This window comes from Pimephales promelas, chromosome 18, assembly GCF_988280905.1.
Source record: "Pimephales promelas chromosome 18, fPimPro1.hap1.1, whole genome shotgun sequence".
Taxonomy (NCBI): Eukaryota; Metazoa; Chordata; class Actinopteri; order Cypriniformes; family Leuciscidae; genus Pimephales; species Pimephales promelas.
The window spans coordinates 23548421-23571919 of record NC_142786.1 but is presented as its reverse complement, the minus strand read 5'-3'; positions in this window follow the sequence as shown (position 1 = coordinate 23571919).

The following is a 23499-nucleotide window of genomic DNA, read 5'->3' as shown; positions in this document are numbered from 1 at the left end:
TTGATGCTCTTTTATGGGTATCTTGTGCGCGCGTGTGTGTGTGTCTGTTTGCTGATGGAGAGCTATTAAACACTCATTAGTTCTTCTTCAGTGGTTTGGGAATGACACACAGCTGACCCCCTTCACCTCTAAACACCCCTCCCACCCCACACCCTGTTGACACTGAAGACAGATCCACTCCCTTTCTCTTTATTCAAATCTGTTTCTCATTTCATCTTTCATAGTGCAATGAAGGACATCTAAAGACTTTACCTTGCACAGCACTACTAAAAACAACAACACCCTTGTGCATACAACAGCGCTCTTGCACGCTTTATATTGTTTTTATAATACATAGTAATAACCTGAATAATATTGAAGACAAAATGTTAATCTATTCCACTATATGGTGCCTATATGATGAAATTACTACTGTTTTTGTTTTTATGTTACTGTAAGGGTGGATTTTCTGCAGGGGTTTAGGCTGCAAGACTGCCGAATGACTAAAGAAACGTTAGCAAGATGGTAGAAAACTATATATTTCTTGTCTATTCCACCCACTGCCACTTATTCCAACAACGGAAATAAGTGCAGTTACTATAGCTTACTATGTGGGAGAGCTTTGCAATCGAGAGTGACTGCATTGTATTTCAATAGGTAGCACTTCAAAGTCAATACCAAATCAAATCTAGTTAGCACATTTGTAATTAAAAAGGTTTAATGACAAAATATGGTTATGGTTAAACTTAAAATAGTTACAAAATAGATGTATGAGATGATGATAACTTATAACAATAATCTTACACAGCATGTAAAATATTACCAGAGAGAGAGAGAGAGAGAGAGAGAGAGAGAGAGAGAGAGAGAGAGAGAGAGAAAAGAGGAGGCAAAGGAAGAGAGCCTGAGCATAAAAAAGAGCAGAGCATTAAAAGAGACAGAGCAACAGTTCATGTGACTAAAACCCAATTGTGAGACATTCAAACTGATCAATCAGATTATTACACTTCCCCATTGTTCTAAGGTGTGACAATTCGTTGACCCCCAAAGTACACAAATCTTGGCCTACAGATTTTGATCACTATGAGCCCCTCTGTGTCTTTGCGAACTCCAAATGTTCCTTGTGGTTGAAAGAAGGGGTGGAACACAGTAAAGTTCATTTCAAATGTCTTGGATTATTTTCAGCCCTATATTACTTTTGTATTAAGTTACTTTTTTACAATAAGTTAAAAAAAGGTTGCATTTTTACAGTGTGTTTCAGTCTTCTATTAGTGAGTCTTCTATTGAGAATATTTTCATTTAAATATTTTCATCTATTTCCAAGTGCTAAAGATATCATGTTAGGAAAGAATATACGCTTTGTTTTAGTAGTTACATTGTACTTACTCAAACAAGTACTGAGTAAACTAAAGGAGTAGTTCACTTTAAAAAAAGAACGTTTGCTGATAATTTACTCACCCCAATGCCATCCAAGATGTCCATGTCTTTCTTTCTACAGTCGAAAAGAAATTAAGGTTTTTGATGAAAACATTCCACGATTTTCTCCATATAATGGACTTCATTGGGAACCAAACGGTCCAAGGTCCAAATGAGAGTTTCAGCTTCAAAGGGCTTTAAACGACACCAGATAATGAATAGAGGTCTTATCTAGGACCCTTCGAGTCATGACTTGGAAAAAGATTTGTTCATTTTGATGGACGAGTTAGAACAGGAGAGTCACAAACGTGCGCCACAGAACAGAGCGAGACGAGCATTTGTGCTTATAAAACATAAACTTTATTTATTTATTTTTTAAATTATCGTTTCGCTTGAAAAGACCCTTATTCATCATCTGGTGTCGTTTAAAGCCCTTTGAAGCTGAACTGAAACTGTCTTTGGACCTTGAACCATTCGGTTCCCATTGAAGTACATTATATGGAAAAAATCCTGGAATATTTTCATCAAAAACCTTCATTTCTTTTCGACTGAAGAAAGAAAGACATGGAAATTTTGGATGACATGGGGGTGAGTGAATTATCAGCAAAAGTTTTTTTTTTTTTTGAAAAGTGAACTACTCCTTTAAGTTACTTTTTTACAATAAGTTAAAGTAGGTTGAATTTTTACAGTGTGTGTCAGTCTTCTATTAGTACTTAAGAATATTTTCATTTAAATCAATTTAAATTTAATCTATTTCCAAGTGCTAAAGACATTGGGAAAGAATAATTGTTTACACTTTATATTAGTAATTACATTGTACTTACTCAAATACTGAGTAAATTAACTATGTGAACTTACTATAGAGTTAGGGGTTTTAGTTACTTGTAATTTTGCAAAATGTATTGTTATTATGTAACCTTATTTAAGTAACATGCAACTGGATAAATTTGAGATTTTTCCCCCTCAGGAAGAAGCTTTATGGTGTGCATACAGTTTAAAGTTAAAAAGTTACTGTAAAAGTTCACTGCAGCACTCTGAATCAAACGAAAACTCTATAAACTGGAGTAAAAAAAAAAAAAAAACTAAGACAAATGGCAGAAATTATTGTGATGAGTCCAATGAATGGAACAATGGAACTATGTTGGTTTCATAATGATGAATAATTTTTAACAGTGTGCACTCAAATTTCTTTGTCTCTTTATGTTGTTTTTCATTTTTGATTTGATGAACATCCAATCAAGATTTGTTAATATTCATACGCTCTCTGCACAACCCCTCTGCGAAGGGGAGGGTAGATCCATGTTGCTGACAGGTTCATCAAACATGGGCGGACACGCTCACAGAACTTCATGAATATAAGTGTTACTTAGCAACAGGTTAATTTCAGTGTAAAAGAGAGAAGTGGGGATGGGGGTGTCTCTGTTACCAGCCCTAAATGAAAATTTTCTGCATCTGATATTCAAGCCGATGTGTTGTAGAGTTCGAGTTCATGTCCCTCTAGCCGAGCTCTCTTAAGGCTTGCCAGGCTGATTGAGTCAGAGTTTTCTACTTCAAATTATGAAAGCTTGTGGGAAGAGAAGAGGAGGCTCTGCTTCCACTCTGCACTCTGTAATATCTCAACACTCTTGCAATGGATGTCAAAAAAGATGAGCGGAACTAACTTGCATGCTGCTGTTCAGTTAGAACAGATAGAACATATGTATATATATATATATATATATATATATATATATATATATATATATATATATATACACAAAAAGTGTAAAAAAATAATAAATCAAATTAAATTTACAAATGGGGTGGTGCATGGAAAGATATATATTACTTTTTTATGCAGTTTGATTGTACTTGTATGTTGTGTTTTTCAGATGTTTGCGTCGAATTTTCTCTGAACTACGTATCTTATGCTCACCAATGCTGCATTTATTTTATACAGAAATATTGTGAAATATCATTACAATTTCATTTTTAATATGGTGATTTGCTATGCAAGAAACATTTCTCATTATTATCAATAATAATATTTCCTTATTAATTTATTCATTAATTTATTATTTATTGGTTAAAAACTGTGATATGTCTCTTTAGGACTCTTTGATTAATTTTTAAGTTCAATAGAGAAAAAAGATACATAGTAAAAAAAAATATTGCTGGTTTAACTTAAAAAAATGAAGTAACCTGGTTGTTAAGTTCATTGAAATGGAAAACAATGAGTTATTACAATGAAGGAGATTGGTTTAATCATCAGAAACTCTAAATATTATGTTATTAATATGTTTATTGATCAATATATTGAACAATTGATATCTGTTTTATCTATCAATATCTGATCACTTTAACTTCTGGTTCATTTGAGTGTTCATTAGCAGAGCCACAGATGTCAGAAGACGTTATACTTTCAATCACAGCTCTGTATGAGAACAGGTTTATGCAATGCACAGTTTTTTAACAGGCCTTTGGAAGTATAGGCTACATGTTGTCCAATATGAAATCATCAGCCTACATCGTCAGACCATCGATCTTCTTCACAACAATTACAGAGCTGGTGGATGTGTTTGAAATATTGAGTTTTTAAATATGTAGAATATTTCAGGGCGCTGCATGATGCCGAGAATTGTAAGCATAGTGTTGCGTGAGTCTTCAGTCAATGTCATGAGAGTGAAGTCACTCGTGAAATGAAGCATGTGTCAAATATTTAAAGCTCTGAATCCGTTTTATGGCCTCATGAGTATTTGACATGTTGATGAGCAGATGGCAGCACCCTCGTGCGCTGAATTGTGAAACTCTTCATATGAACAACACAGCAGCAGTCACATCACATCAAGTGTATCTGTCGGCGTCCCACAAGGCCATAAACCATTCCCGCTACATCTATGGAACTCGGAGAACGCTGTCCGTTCACATTCCCATTCATCTCAATTGCACAGGACTAGTACTTCTACTTCCACAGGATCTTTGCTAGTACTCAGTCTAAGCACTAAATTCTGGACACAATTGCTGTTGCTACTGAATAGAAGGTGAAAAACAGAATGTGACAAGAGAAGTATGTCAAATTCACAGTCATAAAATAGTCAGCAAAAAGTACCCGGAAGACCTAGTGCTTCAAGCGAGATTCTGAAGTGCACATATGATGAAAACTTTATAATCCCATGAGGCCATAGGACGGGACTTGTGAATAGCTGTGAAGTGAAGCAACTAAAAAAAATAAATAATTCATAATAATAATATGTTTGCTGCTTCTTCAAGTTGCTTAGTTAAAATGAGCTTAAGTAACACAATTATACATTTTGTCCAAACTTAATTTGATTGTGTTCAATCTGCTTAAATATGTACAATTTAAGTTTATTAATCCATCTGTGTTGGATTACATGAATGGTTTGTGTTGCATTAAAGCAGCACTAAGCAGTTTTTTTTTTACCTTAACTGAGTTATTGCAATGGTTATATGTGTATTTTTGGGTTGAATGTTGGGCGTCTCGCGTGATATCAGGTCTCGCATAACGAATTGCTTTACGTCAAGAAAGATGCTAAAATGAACATCAGACAGAAATAACCCGGCGCCGTATACATGTGGTGTTCGAGGCGCATACACTGCCGAGAGTTCAACAGGGCGCAGCTCTTAAAAGGGCCACACCTTATTTCCACTCGTTACAGCTACAGTAGTGGTATACAGGGGGAGGGGATCAGGCGGTGAGTGCAGAGACATCTCTGCGTGAGTGCTATTTACGACAGTACAAATACTCCACAGCGACTCTAGGGGTCACAGTTTGACGAAAACAGAAATCCTGCATAGTGCTGCTTTAACTGAAACTGGGCAGTGCTTTTTAGTTCCCGGAATGCTTTGAACATGTTGAAATTTAAATATAAATGTTGAAATTAAGTGTTATTTTATGTGTTTTTGAGAAAATGAGAAAAGGGGGAAGACTTAATAGTGTCTAGTTGTGTTTATTGTTCAATTAAATTGAAATTATTAGAACCATTTAAATTACAGTGGGTTGCTATTGAGAAGAAGAGTGGAGAATATGATTAGGCTGAAGACTGATTCAGCATTTTTCACAGCAAATGCCTGGGCTGATGAAGCTTGCAAATCTTATCACTTAAGATGCTAAAAAGTGCAACTGGTAGTAAATAGTTGGCTTTAACCTAAATCATATACCTGAATTATATCAGTTGGTCTAAAACATTGCAAACTAGTTGGACTGACACTATTAAATAAAGCTGTGCCCAACCATAGTAAATAAGTCGAATCAACCTTAACATTTTTTTTTTCATTCAAAGAGTTTTTTTTTTTTTTTTTTTTTTTTTTTTTGAGTGTAGGTCACATGATAATAACAGCAAGGCAACTTTAGTACCTTTAGTAGATTGTACATTTCCTTACAGTATATGTCTTAATTTGAAGTAAGGATCTTAAGTTGGGTTACCTTTAGGTCTGGGGCAGGTTTGTTACTTCTAAATATATTACAAGCCACTATTGATTGTGTTTCGCTCAAAGGTCTTTGTTGAGATTTGTCGTCAACACAGTTCTGCATTTCATCAAAAAGAACAGTTTGGTGTGAAGCCTTCCGATGAGGCTTCTAAATGATCTTCAAATGAGAGCTTCTAAATTATCTAAATGAACGAAATAATGAACAAACAAAGACGTGCGCTAAACACGAGGTCTGGTTCAGGCAATAATGCTGTAAACTGCACAAATTCTGACGTTTGAATGCCGATGAATTTGTCTTTTGGAGTGCCATCCGTCAGCACTCTCTAAAACAAAGCGTGTCCTTGTACACCCTCCATAATTTAAGCAGTGAATCGTGATTGTGGTTCAGAGCCAGACAATTGGCAAAGAACCTTTCAGTGGTTTCATATTTAAAATGTACTCAATTCTACAAATGGAAAACCAGTTTAGAGTACGCAGGAGTGTTCGGCTCCCACTGAGTAGCACTTATACTAAGTGATGTCTGTATGTTCGTTGCGATGCTGATGTTTGCATGTGTGTGCAGCAGCAGCTGTGGGCCGACCGGTGCACTGGCTACAGTCTTAATTATGGTGTGGGATTTTAAAAGCCCTGCAGAAGCTGGCAACACCCAGGGGGAGCAGAACACGGCACCTGAACCTGAGCAAATGAAAGTCATCAATCATGTGAGGATGCACCACATCCATTCAGGGACTGAGCACCAACCTGCACACACACACACCTAGGGTTTTCATGTTTTATGGGGACTTAACGATTTGTATTTAACGAATTGTATATTCTATCTCCTAAACCTACACATCACAGAAAACGTCCTGTATTTTTACATTTAAAAAAAAAAAAAAACATCACTTAATATGATTTAGAAGCTGTTTTCCTTATGGGGACCAAACATGTTCTCAAAAGCACAAGGATTTCTGATCACACACGCCATCACACACGTTAGGTTTCCATGGCCTTTCCATAGGTATGATTTTATAATGTACTGTACAAACTAACTGTATATTATATCCCCTAAACCTACCCATCACGGAAACATTTCTGCATTTTTATATTTGCAAAAAATATTATTTTGTTTTGTGAATAAGCTGTCCCCCTCATGGAGACTACAAGGTAAAAAAAAAATAAAAATAAATAAATAAATAAATTCACTTACACTTTATTTCGATAGTCCACTTTAGATGTTCTACTAACTATAAGTAATTTTTCAACTACATGTCAACTAACTCTCATTAGAGTATTAGTAGACTATCTGCTTAATATCTGCTAATACTTTATTTTATTGGTCCCTCAACAGACATTCAACTGACTATAAGTCACTTGGCGACTACAAGTAAACTTATTCTACAAACCCGAACCCTAACACCTAACCATAACCTAACAGTTTACTGACAGTCTACTATAATATACTAATACTCTAATGACAGTTAGTTGACATGTAGTTGAAAGGTTACTTATAATTAGTAGAACGTCTAAAGTAGAACGTCTAAAGTGACTATCGAAATAAAGTGTAACCAAAAATTCTGGTATTACTACACTATATACTGTATATAGCCAAAGTTATTATGCACATGAACATCCCATTCTCAATCTGTAAGGTTTAATATAGAGTTGACCCACCCTTTGCAGCTATAACAGCTTCAAATCTTCTGGGAAGGCTTTCCACAAGGTTTTGGAGTGTGTTTATATACATTTTTGACCTTACTTCTTGCAGTGAATTTATGAGGTCATGGACTGATGTTGGAAGAGAAGAGCTGGCTCGCAGTCTCCACTCTAATTCAACCCAAAGGTGTTGTATCTGGTTGAGGTCAGGAGTCAGGACTAGTGCAGGCCAGTCAAGTTTCTTCACTCCAAACTTACTCATCCATGTCTGTTACGTCCATAAGAGCGTTTATACTAGTGTGTGTGGGGGGAACTGTTTTTAAAGTCCCCGTGAACCGGAAGTTGCAAACGATTTTTCTCCAGTGCTGTGACGTATTTCCAAGTGAAACGGAATATTGAACAGAGGGCAGGGTTTTACTCTAGCGCTCCTCCTCTCCATCTCTCGCTCATAGCAAACTAATGGTTTGAGGGGAGTGGTTTCCCACCCAAGCTGTGAAACCTACGTCATCAGAAAAAGAAACCGTTCCAGACCGGAAGTAACTTTTCAGATTTTGATTAAAGATTACGAAGGTAAAACATTTTTTTTTAATACATATTTACTTGCACGGATTAATTGTTCACCACAAGACTAGTAATATGCGCTAACAAAGTAAATAGGTTCAATTTTGATTTCACGGGGACTTTAAGTAAAAAAAGTAAGTAAGTAAAATTTATTTGTGTAGCACTTTTCTCAGATGAAGATCACAAAGTGCTTCACAACAAAAGGAAGCATTAACGACTCTCATAAATACATTGAATCACAAAAACAAAATAAAATAAATTTTTCCGCTCTCTGATTCTCTCACTTTCACTTTCTTAGGTTGTTGCTGATTGGCTGCCGTGCTTGTGAGTTAAGACAATAGCCGTTTCTCAATACCAAGGCCGGTTATTCTGCAAATGAAACAGAGCGTACTTGATCGCGTCACTCAGCACACTCTCCGGTTATCTATTTATATATATTTTAGGCAACAATAAAACGAATTATGCTACAACTCTGCCTCTTTTTGTTCACAATAAAACAAAATATGTTATAAAAACACCACTCTGCCTCTTTTCATTAAAAAAAAACATATCATAAAAAACCTATTTGACCATGTGGTTCAGGCGTATATTGATTATCTTCACTGCATATATTAATAACAAAATGAACATGATCTTTTTGTTTTCATTTTAAAAATATGAAACATTATTGATTTGTATTGACATTTAACAAGCAAATACATGGTTTATTTTATTTTATTTTTCATATAGTGAAGATCATGTAAAAAAATGAAATAAATAAATAAAAATATTTATTTATAATAACACAATAAAACGTTTTTTTTTTTTTGTTGTTTTTGTTTTTTTGATGTTGTTGTTGTTTTTTTGCCATGGAACAAACTAGTTAAATGAGACGAGACCAAAAAAACACTTTTACACAAGACGAACTATACCTCAAGTTTATCCACTAGACGAGACATCTGTGCCAGCGGCAAACGTCAGAAGCACAAGCCGAGGAAAAGCTGTTCCAGTAGGGGTTGATAAGCGCTGGGCTTGGCTGTCTGAGATGGTTATGTGTTCCTCTATTAAAAACCCTAGACTGTATGAGTCATAGGAGGGTCCTAACAATGTCTTTATGGACCTTTGCTTTGTGCACTGGATGGTCATGTTGGAACAGGAAGGGGGCCATCCCTAAACTGCTCCCACAAAGTTGGGAGCATGAAATTGTCCAAAATGTCTTGAAATACTGAAGCTTTAAGAGATCACTGGAACTAAGGTGCCAAGCCCAACCCCTGAAAAACAACCCCACACCATAATCCCCCCCACTACAAAACTTCACACTTGGCACAACGCAGTCAGGCAAGTACCGTTCTCCTGACAACTGCCAAACCCAGACTCGCTCACTGAGACAAACAGAGAAGCGTGATTCGTCACTCCACTGCTCTAGAGTCTAGTGGTGGTGTGCTTTACTCTACTGCATTCGATGCTTTGCATTTCACTTGGTGATGAAAGTCTTGGATGCAGCTGCTCGGCCATGAAAACCCATTCCATGAAGCTCTCTAAGCACTGTTCTTGAGCTAAGGCCAAATTGTGGAGGTCTGTACAGAAACTATTGACTCTGCAGAAAGTTGGCTACTAATATGCATTGTGCGCCTCAGCATGCACTGACCCTTCTCTGTGATTTTACGCGGCCTTCCACTTCATGGCTGAGTTGCTGTTCTTCCCAAATGCTTGCACTTTGTTATTATACGACTAACAGTTGCCCGTGGAATATTTAGTAGTGAGGAAATTTCATGAATTGACTTACTGCACAGGTGGCAATTCAGTGATTGAGGGATGTCCTCATACTTTTAGCAATATAGTGTCTCCTTGTGTGGATATTTGGTCCCCATAATGTAGGGAATACCAGGACAACACACACACACAAACACACACCTTGTGTGAAAATCAAAGTTGGCTGTACATATGCACGTCAATTGTATATTATATGATTGACACCCACGCAGTTCTGCTTAAGCAGAACTATGATCATAAAAAGCACACATTTATCAACAATTTAAACAGAAATGTGTTATGAATGTATTTGTTCAATTTGTACTGTAAATGAGTAATCCACAACTGTTTAAACCCACTGTATTTTAAATCATAAACATGTATTTTAGTCAGTAAGGGATATTATGTTCATGCTGAATAAGGATTAAATTACATTTTAAAATATATTCAAAAAGAAACCTATTATTTTATATTGAAACATATCTCAATATGAATGTTTTTTACTGCATTGTAATGAACTAAATGGAGTCTTATTAATCAAAAGCATTTTTTTAAAAACCTCACCGACCCAACACTTTTGAACTGTAGTTTAACTTTACATTTAACAATTCGACTTCCATCTTTTAAATTACCCTTTTTTTTTACACCGATTCAGAAGCAGGCTTTTATAAAAATGTGCTTTTAGAATGAGCAATTGCTCACAGGTATCAAAGAAGGCTAAGGACTTCACTTTGAATGTTTTTGCATTCTATAATTTTTCCAAATTTAAAAGCAAAGTTGGTTGTAAAACAACTGTTGCTGTCAAATTAGCAGCTCTTTACTACAATTTGCAGGTGCTAAATGAGACATTCACGGCAAAATGGATGTAATTGTGTGTATTGAGCTTGAAAGCATTGCTATCAAATGAAAGTTGAGGTTAATTTTCGTATAACCTCCAATCAGCACAGCATCCGAACAGCCACATACTTGTTCAAGCATTAATCTTCCCATATTGTGTTTGGAAATGTTCTTCACCTCTTCCACCAGTGTCGTGAAGCGGTGTACCTGGTCTGCAACAATAGCTACTGTATGTTACCATTCAAAATTGCAAATTTAACTTAGCAAAAATGGAATATTGCATAAAACATTTGCAAAATGGAGCACCTAATAAACTAGAGTTAAATATCAGAAAGATATACAGAAAAAATGGAAGTTGCTGCAGTAGGACAAGCCACTTTAATTACTAATTTCCATATATAATAAATGACTTGCGTCTCAGTGCGCGCAGACAGAATGCAACTGTATACTGTAATGTATACAGTATGCAATGTAAATGTCTCTGTAGATGTCTCTTTGTAATGACATCACTACTTGCATTGTCTCTTCCTGATGGGGTCACTTTCTAATTTCACGCTAAACCTTATATGGCCCGCAGGAAGTCGCTTGAATAATGCATTTTTCTGTGGTCGAAATAGTAGCTTAAGCTGTCAATTAACATGCTAAATGCTAAAGAAGAGCAAGACAGACCACATTTAAACTTAATACTTTTTTTAAACTAACCAGACATGATAAACACATTGTCTTTTACTTTCTCTCACTCTCACTCACAGACACACACACACACAAAAACAGACTCGTGTGGGCACACACCAATGCACCTGTTGGCCTGCAGGTATATTTGACAGGGGGTTAAAATAATTGAACTTCCCTGAACGTGTTTATAAGGGATGACAGATTATTGCTTGTCTCTGGGCATTCTGGCCTAATTAAAGAAGACACCGCCGTGAAAGGGCAGCGGCATGGCAGGCCTGACTCCAAACAGATGCTGCAATGAGATGTGAAGGTGTGTTTTCCTCAGACACCTTCCTAAACCCGTAACACTGTCAGCCCCAGCGGGTTCTGCTGGCCGTGAACCTGCAAATGAACACCCAGCTCAGCGGGTAATCGCTGACATGCAATTTAGGCATAAACTGCTGGATATGATGCAGTAGCTACTGCATGCTGACCATAATCAGGTTGACTGCTTCTGTATACTTTAAAATCTATCCCTCTGTTTCACATTCATGGCCAATGACTAAAAAGGATTTTTGAGCTTTGCAAAGCAACTTGTACTGCCATATCTTAAAACATATCAGTGCCATTGTTCAACGCATTCTCACCCCAAGGCGTCACCTTTGACCATGCTTCAATATTTGACGCGATACATGACGCGATCCTACGGCGTCATCTAACTGACGCTAAAGGAAAGCATCAGTTAGAGGACGCGGTTAGGTTTAGGTGTGGGGTGGGGGGTAGGGTACACGCGATCCTAGGGCGTCATCTAACTGACGCTAAAGGGCGCCTAAAGCGTCAGATATTGAAGCATGTCCAAATGCTTCCCAAGGCATCAGTTAAGTGACGCCTTGGGGGTGAGAATGGGCTGCATTGTTTTGTCTCAAGATGCACATCTGTATTTTTTTTTTCTTTTCCTAAGGCCCATTTACAAAAGCTAATTAAATATCCAAATTGACCCTCTGGGGTCGACAATCACGTGCACGTTTTTTTGTTTTTTTTTGTTTTTTGTTGTTTTTTTCTTATCAGTGCAAGACAAACTCAAAATACTCTTTACTCTATAATTTTGATCTTACGTATAAGTGTTCACACATCATTCAAAACTGTTAATGAATTCTTTTATCGGTGTACACTCATAATACAAACAAAATGTTGTGTTTTTCGTAAAACAAAGAAAATAAACATGATGCACATTATCCCGTCTCTCTCAATGTGAAGTTCATTCTGAAACGCGACAGAAAATGACCTGTAACTCAGCAAATGCTTGTCACTGTGACATGAAACATGTCTTTACGAAGATTGAAGTCTCCGTTTTCAAATGATCATATCAAAAACAAATATTCTTTGTTGAAGTAATTCGTATGAAAGTTTGTCCAGTTGATTAGCGCTAATGTGACCGCTCACACGCCCACGAGCCATTCATATGCAAATGTCCACGTGGAGGAACGCAGGGCTGTTATCGCCCTCAACACCTCGAAACAAAGAATCAGAGACATTAGTACTGCTCTGCTTTTTATTTAGTTGTTTGTGCTGTGCTGTGCTGTTTACCTTGGATTTACCTCAGAAGTTGGTATCCTGGTTTAATCAAAGACCTGTCTGTAAAACTGGGCCTATCCAGTATTATATATCTGATATCAATGGACGGTGTGTGCAGGCATTCATTTAGATGTTATGTAAATCTCGATTTATAGTTTTTTTTTTCTCATTGAAAACAAATGTTTAGTCATTTGATATGATCAGTATTTACTAGATCAAACTCTGTTGAAATAATAACTGGGGGGGAGGGGGAGGGCATTTCTGGAGATTATTTTAAATAACAATACAGCTATTTTATTTTCATTCACAGTATATGAATTACATATTTCCTTTGACATCAAATGTTTGGTTATTTGATCTGCTCAGTATTTACTAGATCCAATTTAATCTAGCCTAAAATTATTAATAAAAACAATATTTATTTCTGGAGATTATGATGAATTAATTAGTTATGCAATATTAGTTCACATTATCATTACTTACATATTTGCTTTTTGTCATTGATATTTGACAAAACGTTTACAAGATGCAAGTGTAGGCTACTTGATCCAAATATGTTATGAAATTGTGTTTATTTCCACGGATAAAGATGAATGAATTGCAATTGGGTTTTTACATGCCTTAATATCCTAATCAGCAAACAAATGTTTTAAATTTTTTCTTTGTTTACATTTTTTTTTTTGCACTTTTCAAAAAGGATTTAAAAATGTTTCCTTTAAAGTCAAAGTTAAATGAAAAAATAAATAAATAAAATGACAAATACATGAAATGAATGAGTAATTAGTAATCAGCAAAAGGAAGATTGGTTCTTTGCAAGTTGTTTTATGTTTTCGTATTATTCTTTTATCTCCCCGAGACTTCAAAACACAGAGCCATTTCTGTTTCAGTGGAATGGTTCGATTAAAGAGCACAGTTTCTCCTTGAGCAGACCGCCCACAGTTCGGCAGGTAATTATGCAAATTTTTAATTAAATATTCATTTGAACAATCAGAACTGTAAAGGTTGTGTCGATGGGTGGGATAAGACTTGATGTAGTCACTGTCATCAAAAGAGTGACCTTTTGTAGCAATCGTGAAATTATGTTCGCTCTCTCCCCTAATCTCTCCTATATTTTCTATTTAATTTTCAACTCTCAAACCAATTACTAATTATTCCCCGCACCATCACATCAAACATTGAGAGGAGCTTTGACAACCACACTTATTTACCAGAGTCATTATGTTTAAATATTGCAAGAACAGATATGGTGGCCCGGTGTGGCTCAACCTCTCCTCAAGAAAAAGCACATTTTTGCTGTTGCCTTGACAACATCAGGTAAGCTGAGCTTGAGAAGACCTAGAGTTTTGTTAAGGGAATTTCCAAATGCATTCATTTCCCAGCAGGTCTGATGTGCAGAAAATCAAAGCCCTATAGCACCATGGCAGGTGTTCATTTCAACAGGGGATGATTCAAATCTGTTTGCTTGTGTGAGAATCAGGAATGATCAACAAATGCAGTCAGGACAAATTCCATTGTCTCTTTATGACGGTGAGCATTAACATAAATAGAAAATTGCGATTGCTGAACACTACAACCCACTGAAGATAGAAAACTCTATCACTAACATTTCTGCTACAAACAGAATTGATAAAATGACAGCAAAATGGTCATAAAACCCCATAGGATTACAGTGAAAAGGGCACCACACACATTTCTTTGTCCAAGTATTTGCCCGTGTTCTTGTTCCTTCAGTTGCTGACATGGTTTCTCATTAGTTTACACCTGTTCCCTGTTCTGTTGATTATCATTCCTTGTGGAATCAGGGTAAAACTAAGGCCCTGATATACTGGGTGTGAACATACGTGATCAGCGATATACTGTTATCGAACATCCGACTGAGCCCGCACTGCTGAGAGCGCTTTTTCAGATATGTAAATACATGCTGCTCGCTTCACTCTCCATAACAAAAGAAGCACACAACAAAAACTGAGAAAAAGCAAGCATAAGAAATACATCTGCTCATAGCAATGTGGATATGTTTGGCCAAGCTCTGCACTTTAGTAACGTCACGTCAAGTTTATTTATATATCAGATAATACAATAAATTGTAATTTTTATGTTTTATATGATACATTTTATGCAGTGTCAGTGTCTCGTTTCATCAGAAGTACACATTTTCTACTATAAAGCAACACTCCAGTTCATGTGTTCACTCGCGGACGTCTGACATTGACGGACTAGACGAAAGAAATGAACCGGAGAAAATTTCCATGTGAAAGAAGGCGGAGCCTCCATGCACACCTACCTATCATGCAATCACCACGGACCAATGGTAGTACAAAGGTGTCACTGCAAAACTTTTCCAGGAATTTTGTCAGATTTTGTTCAAAATTACATCACATAAGCTCGTTTTTCGATTTCGCTGAAAATATATTGGGGCCTTTACACAACAACGATATACTAAAAACTGAAAATTTTCCTTTAGTGTTTTTGAGTACAGACGACAACGTTGTCAAAACGATCCGTTTACACGGATCCACGAAAACAACTAAAATGTATCATGCATGCCAGGCCAGTAGTTGGCGATGTCACTTTGTAAAAAAAAAAAAAAAAAAACACAACGTGCCTATTATATAGAATAAACACTTAATATGCATGCGCATGACATCACCCGTTTCACAAATGCGGGTTTTTGTAGTCTACGATAATGGCTTGCACTTTGAAAAGTTTTCAAAAGTTTGGGTTTCAGGCCCACGAAACGCCATTGTCATGTAAATGAACAGCCAAAAAGTTTTAAACAATTTGTGTAAACGCACCCTTAATCCCTCAGATTTCCTGTTCATTGTCTTGCATTAATGTTATGTTAGATGAGAGTTTTGAAATTATTGCGTTCATTAAAAGTATATTTATGACCCGTGCTGGCAAAGTTAGTTGGAATGCACACAGGAACTATGGACTACAAGCAAAACTGGTGAAACAAGTGAAATTTGTCAATTTTAGTAGAATTTGAGGTTTTCATAAAAAAATTGTTCATTAGCCCTCGTCTAGCGATCCCAATGCCCCATTTAAACATCTAAAATGATCTTTATTTGTGATATTTTGAAACTGCTGATGTAAATATAACAATTTTACTCACGCTGACTGACAGATCCGAAGTATGTGCACAAAGACGCCTCTCAGACAGCGTGGGATCCCAATATTCTTCTAGAAACAAACTTGTTGTATTATTTTCAGGAAGCTGCTTCGATAAAATCTGTTTTGTATTAAGTGCTGTATACTTCACCTCTGGAAAGATGAATGTGTATTAAAATGGGTCATTTATGTAGAAGAAATGTGAAAATATTTTTGAATTTGGAGCTTTCTATACTGAGAAAAGCCAACCGGATCCCACGACCAAATCATACGAATTCGACGAATGATTAAAAAGTGGCTAATTCGTAACAATTCATACGACCTCACTCGTACGAATTAGTACAACTTTACTAAATCGTACATATTTTATGAATATTTTACATATTTTACGAATGACCTACCCCTTACCCCGCCCCTAAACCTACCCATCACGTGGGTTTAGACAAATCGTACGAGTGAGGTCGTACGAATTAGTACGAATTTGACACTTTTTGATCATTCGTCGAATTCATACGAATTGGTCGTGAGATAGCGTAAGAAAAGCCAGAAAATGTATTTTTGGCTTATGTGGATGAAAAACAACAACTCCCAGAATGCACTTGCTTCGCTGCCCTAGGACACCACGCCTACCGGTAACAGAGCGCAGTAGTTAAACAACAAGTCTAGGCTACTAGTGAATCTCCGTGATGAGTCTGCCGGGGATTTCGAGATCGCCCAAAATGTCCGGGATTCGGCTTTTGCGTTCTACAATCGCCATTCATTATGTTTACCGTGGTGAGCAGGACTTGACTGAACGCAGCGAGGCCGGTGGGGTGATTACGGATGAGCGACACCTGTGAGACGCAGCAGTCCCGTATCTCTCAAGGAGGAGCGGGAATTTTCTTAGCAATGTTAAAACGCACATCAACCAATCACTTGTTTAGTGTTCATGTAAACACTGCATTCAAATTCACCAATCGAAATGAATTCAGTTAGACTGAAACAAAACGTGTGCATGTAAACAATGAATGGCGACTGCAGAAAGCAGTCCCAGACATCGACGGCTGGACATGTCCAGGAAAAAGAGGATGGTGACCCCTACTACTCCGCTTTCTGCACAGAACAAGACCCTGCTAGCTTAGCTTCCAAAAAAAAGATCTCTGACAAAAATCCTGAAGCACACAGAACATGCAACTACAGTAACTAGTCAAGTACCAGCAATCATCCAAAGACTGTGATATTTGCAAAAGCAACATTTAGGAAACATTACTGTTTTTTTTTTATTCATTTTTTTAAGTGTTTTTAAAATGTATGAACTGATGTAAGATAAAAGATATATACAGTATCTTACATATAACAGTGTATAACACTGTTAAACATGGTTGTAACATTGTTATTCTGTTCGTGTTCTTGTCTAGATCAAGCAGGTGACAGACTGCGGCTCACCACATCTAGCTCACGCAAAAATGTGTGTGTGTGTGTGTGTGTTTAAGGGGGTGTGTGTGTGGGTAGATGGCTTTGTGCAATTAGATCTAATGAGCCTTGCATTTCACTGACCTCTGTCACAATCTTGACACTTAGTCTTTGATTAAGTGGCCCGCAGAAATAAACTGGGAGCTTGGGATGCTCTTCGTTTAAAAAGTATTTCAAATGGATGAAAACTTCCAGTCATCCTTTAGCGAATGACACAATGCAATAATAAATTGATGCTGGAACAAAAACCTGAACAGCAGAAGCTGCAGGATTGAAAGGTCTGTACAAACGTTGTTAAGTCTAAAAAAAGTTCTAGAAGTCTCTAAAACAGTCTCTAAAATACATACTTTATGCACAATTGCAATACTTTTACAACAAAAGCTCAGCCAAAATTGAAATTCTGTCAGGATCTGTCAAATGCATAAATGTAAATCATGTGGAAATACATGTGACCTGCTTAATAATTTGAACTGGTTTTAGCCCAGAGACATATTTTCAATTTCATGCAGTGAATATATTCAAAGAAACAATAATATATATTCACATGATGCTTTATTTATCTAGTCATGTTGTCTTTCAGCATTTAAAATAGGTATAGGTAGTATTTCAGAAAGTTATTGCTTATAAGCAGGGTTTAAAATTAACTTTTTAACTCATCGGCCAATTTGACTACTATTTTTTAAGTTTTTTTAAGTTACCAGCCATTCAGAACTTCTACTATAAGAATCAAAGAAAAGGAATAAACCAGATTAACTACGTCACAGCTTACAATATAATATTATACAATTTGGATTTCACATTAATTTCTTATTCAAACAAAATCTGTCATCCAGCCTTCTCCTGTTTCATCCTCATCACCAAAAATGCATTTTAGATGGACAGGTCAATACATTACAAAGAAAGAATCTAAGATGTCTGGAAATAATCTCTTTTCTGCTAACCAAGCTTTTTAATCTTCGCTATTGGTTCAATGCAATTTAACAAGCGCGCTGTTATTTGTTGAGTAGTGATGTGCACAGTTTGTTCAAGCATGCCAGATATGCACAGATTCTGCGCATTATGCTGTATATATATATATATATATATATATATATATATATATATATACTCAAAAGATGAGTATTTCCGCTAAATCTGCAAAGATTTGGCTCACACAAACTTCCTCAGCAAAGTGATCTGCCAAATTGGCCGGGTGTTAATTTCAAACCCTGCTTATAATGTGTTTGTCATTGTGACTTCCAACTCGAAATGTATGTAACATGCTCTCTCGTTTAATAGTCCACACACTAAAACTTTAAAACAACATTTAATGTTTGAATTCCATGATAAAATTGACATAACTGACATAACTAGAACATTCGAGAGAGAGAGAGAGAGAGAGAGAGAGAGAGAGAGAGAGAGAGAGAGAGAGAGAGAGAGAGAGAGAGAGAGAGAGAGAGAGAGAGAGAGAGAGAGAGAGAGAGAGAGGCCACAAACCTGTTGTGTTTTGATTGAATCAGAAAGAGGCTGGAGGAACCGCTGGCCAAATTGCGTGTGTCTGAGAGAGATAACATTGCTGTGAATGCAACCCCTTTCAGCTCCTCTCCTGGAGTAAGAAGCAGTTACTGACTGTCTACACCCCACGATGAAAGCCTATAGAGACTGAGTCACCCTTGAAGAAAAGACGAACACGATACCTCTTTCAAGCACTCTGCAGACATGTGGAGAGGGGCGACATCGCATGAAGAGTCCCGGAACAAAGCGTAGAGACATCTGTCTAATGCCAGAAAGACAAGCTGAGCTGGTAGAGCCGGGGTTTCTTAACTCTTTCCCAGTCATTGACGAGATTTTCCGCCATGTATGACACAACGCTTCCTCCATTTTTACACGTTTTTCCAGCAATTCGTGTTTTCACTTTTATATGACAGGGGTTCCTGTTACGGATCTTCTGACATAGTACAGAAACTTAAGATTCAAAAAACAAGTAAAGAAGATGTACATAAACCTTTGCGGATTCCTCTGAATATTGCGTACCCACAAGTAAGCTAAGGTGAGCATCAAAGATTCAACAGCTTATAAATCAAAAGTGCCTAAAGTTACCAATAAAAATATTGAACCCACAAAGATGTATATGTTGGGGGTGTTGATGGGCTCTGTATTTCTGAGCTTTTTGTTCAAAATGTTTGTTTTTGTTTTTGTAATTTTAAAGAAATGTACTCACATTCAAATGTTATTTAAAAAATAACATTTCTAAAGGGGTGATGAACTGAGAAATCAAATTTTCCTTGAACTTTTGACATCTAAGAGGTCATCATATTATAAGAATATCCTGTAAGTTTCAGAACTGAAAACGTCCTTGTTAGTCCAATTACAGCTTTTATTGACACCAGGCTCAGCAAACGACTCGTTTTTCAAAGTGGGGAACTATGACGTCAAAGAGGATAAAACACCACCCCCGCAGAAAAAGATCATAGGCCTACTTCAACACGGCCGGTTTAGCCCCGCCCACCGATTCGTGCATTACACGTATAGCTAAATAACATAGGCCCACCTCGTGATGACAAACCGGATCAAGCTACCGGCCACCGACCGGAACCGACGAGTGACTTGAAACTCATTGTAATACGCAAAACTGTTATCGACTCACAGCAGTGGGCATTTATTTCCAAGTCTTCACGCCCATTAAAACCAAGCGTTATTTTTTTTAAGCAGAGGCTATTTGTTTTTTATATATAAAAATATGAAATGGGAGGGAAAATTATTTGACAATGCATTTGTGTTCTTTCGCAAATGTTGTGTGTTCCCTCGAGAAACTTTGTGCTCACTCGCAAAGAACAAAGTTCTTGTGAGTGTTCTTTGCAAATTCAAAGTGTCTCGGTGGAACGCAAAAGCTTTTATTTACTTTCCCTCCCATCTTTTACCCCCGTACTATTTACATTATGCAACAACATATTCTGGAGACGATGACATTTTTATGAATATGATACAAAAATTTTTTTTTAAATGCTGGCGCTAACTGCCAACTTTTTAAGTAAATGCTTTCAGGAAAAGATTTAAACAGATTCATGGCTTAATGGCAAAAGAAGAGAAGAATGAAATCATGCAAAGCAAAACACTGAACAAAAAGGCACAGCCACTAATGAAGTATTTTATAATAGTGTTGTTAATAATAAAAAATTACTCGTAATATATGCATGCAGTCTTTGAAGTGGCGATGCTTGGCCACTTTAAAGTATAGTTTAGTTTTAGAACGGCAGTATACTGAAATATTTTGCCGATTGAAAACTGAATTAGACGACAACTGAAAATGAACTGTGATTGTAAACATTGTTTAGCTTCCTCAATCTACTTGTTTTGATTTAGGATAAAAAATGAAATGCATCAATATCTGCAGTTTCTGACAGCGACGGAAGAATCTGAAGTCGATAATAGTCAAATCAGAAAACAGAACGATCAGTTCAGCACAAAAGATGAAGTGTTTTCTCTATTCCGTTCACTCTTTTTCACACTGTCTGTCTTTTTCTGTTATTCTCCTTGTCACTATTGCTTTCCTCTCCTTCTCCTTTTTTTTCCCTTTCTCATCATCTTCCATCCCTCTGTTGACTGGCATACATATTTATGATGCGTCAAACCTTAAAGAACACACAGTCTCTTTCTGTCTCGCGTTCACACACTCTGAGCAAGAGCTGTGTGTCTGTGTGCAAATGTATGTGGAAGTTGTCATTCTCTTTCTGTGTAATGGTACTGAACATGTGATGGAAGCTAAACATCCCAGTAATGCCAATGAAATGACTTTCACACACCTAATCTCTGAGGTTTGTGAGCACTGTTCATATTCGATCACATCAGCTCAGTTTTTAAAAGAAAAAATATCGTTTCCTTTGTTCCTCTACTTTTCATCCCTTTGTATGTGGATCTCTGTAGTTCCTCTGTGGTTTCATAAGAATCCACAGCCTTTATAGTTTGCTTACAGAAGTGTTGTATTTATCATGTCAGCAAAGAAATTCACTTTTTTTTATTTATGTACAATAATTCCTTGATTCCTTGGCGTTGTGTCATCAAATATTTTGTCTACTGTGTATATAAAATGTAAAATGTGATTAGTTTAGGGACAGGTTTTTACCATATTGATTTAAAAAAAAAAAAGAAAAGAAAAATAGATCCCATTCTTCATTGTCAACAACATGAAGTGTGTTAACGATTAGATTACCTCAGGGTTTCCCGGACTGGGTACGTTAAGGAATTGTGTGTTTAACGAAAAGCTAATAAGTAAATAAATCAAAACAATAAATCAATAATAATAAAAACATATAATAAGAGTGTTTAAAAGACAAATGCCTTCCAAAGACATAGACTAACCTAAAGAATTATTAGGAATACCTGTTCAATTTATCATTAATGCAATTATCTAATCAACCAATCACATGACAGTTGCTTCAATGCATTTAGGGGTCTGGTCCTGGTCAAGACAATCTCCTGAACTCCAAAATGAATGTCAGAATGGGAAAGAAAGGTGATTTAAGCAATTTTGATCATGGCATGGTTGTTGGTGCCAGACGGGCCGGTCTGAGTATTTCACAATCTGCTCAGTTACTGGGATTTTCATGCACAACCATTTCTATAGGGTTTACAAAGAAGGTGTAAAAAGGGAAAAACGTTCAGTATGCAGCAGTCCTGTGGGCGAAAATGCCTTGTTGATGCTAGAAGTCAGAGGAGAATGGGCCGACTGATTCAAGCTGATAGAAGAGCAAATTAAAAAAACACTCATTACAACCGAGATATGCAGCAAAGCATTTGTGAAGCCACAACACACACAACCTTGAGGTGGATGGGGTACAACAGCAGAAGACCCTACCGGGTACCACTCATCTCCACTACAAATAGGAAAAAGAGGCTAAAATTTGAAAGAGCTCACCAATATTGGACAGTTGAAGACTGAAAAAATGTTGCCTGGTCTGATGAGTCTTGATTTCTTATGAGACATTCAGATGGTAGAGTCAGAATTTGGCGTAAACAGAATGAGAACATGGATCCATCATGCTTTGTTACCACTGTGCAGGCTGGAGGTGGTGTAATGGTGTGGGGGATGTTCTTTTGGCACACTTTAGGCCCCTTGGTGCCAATTGGGCATCGTTTAAATGTCCCGGCCTACCTGAGCATTGTTTCAAACCATGTCCATCTTTTTGTGGCCACCATACCTATCTTCCGATGGCTACTTCCAGCAGGATAATGCACCACGTAACAAAGCTTGAATCATGGCAAATTGGTTTCTTGAACATGACAATGAGTTCACTGTACTAAAATGGCCCCAGAGTCACTAGATCTCAACCCAATAGAGCATGGAACTAGATGCTATCCTATCAATATGGGCCAACATTTCTAAAGAATGCTTTCAGCACCTTGTTGAATCAATGCCACATATAATTAAGGCCGTTCTGAAGGTGAAATGGGGTCAAACACAGTATTATGGTGTTCCTAATAATTCTTGGTGAGTGTATTACTTTCAAATATTAATTAATGGAGTATGGAGTTTATTCAATATTCAATTGAGAAAAATTTTTCCTGTAAATCCAATATTCATATGTTGCATAGCCTCTCAATTTTGAAAAGTGATGAAGTGAAGTGATAGCCTATGTTTTAACATATGTATTTCTTTAAACATTAATTGTTTATATTTTGTACTCCAACTAGTTTCACAGATGAGTTTCGATAAAAGGTATTTTGTGGACAGGAGGAGATTTTTTTCATAGTACACTATCATCTCAAAAGATCAAAGAAAATGTTAGACTTCATGATATGTCCACCTTAAGTTCAGCAAACACCAACATCAGGTTGTCTGGCTTTCTTTCTAGATGTATAATCCAGTTTCCATTCTAAAACCATCGCTCAAGTACCGAAATCAGACATTGTTACACAATGCCTCTCTATGTGACACAATATTCATAGTCCTTATTTAATCCTTTATGAATATTTTATGAGTCTTGGGTAATGCCCAGAGGCAAACTGATTGTCAAGCATTTTCTCTTTTGCTGTCATCCATTGTCATTGAAAGCTGTCTGAACATGATTTTAAAGGCACAATTAAATTATATGAAAGGAAAACAGTGATGTGAAAAACTGAAATATTCAAAATAAGAACAAATAA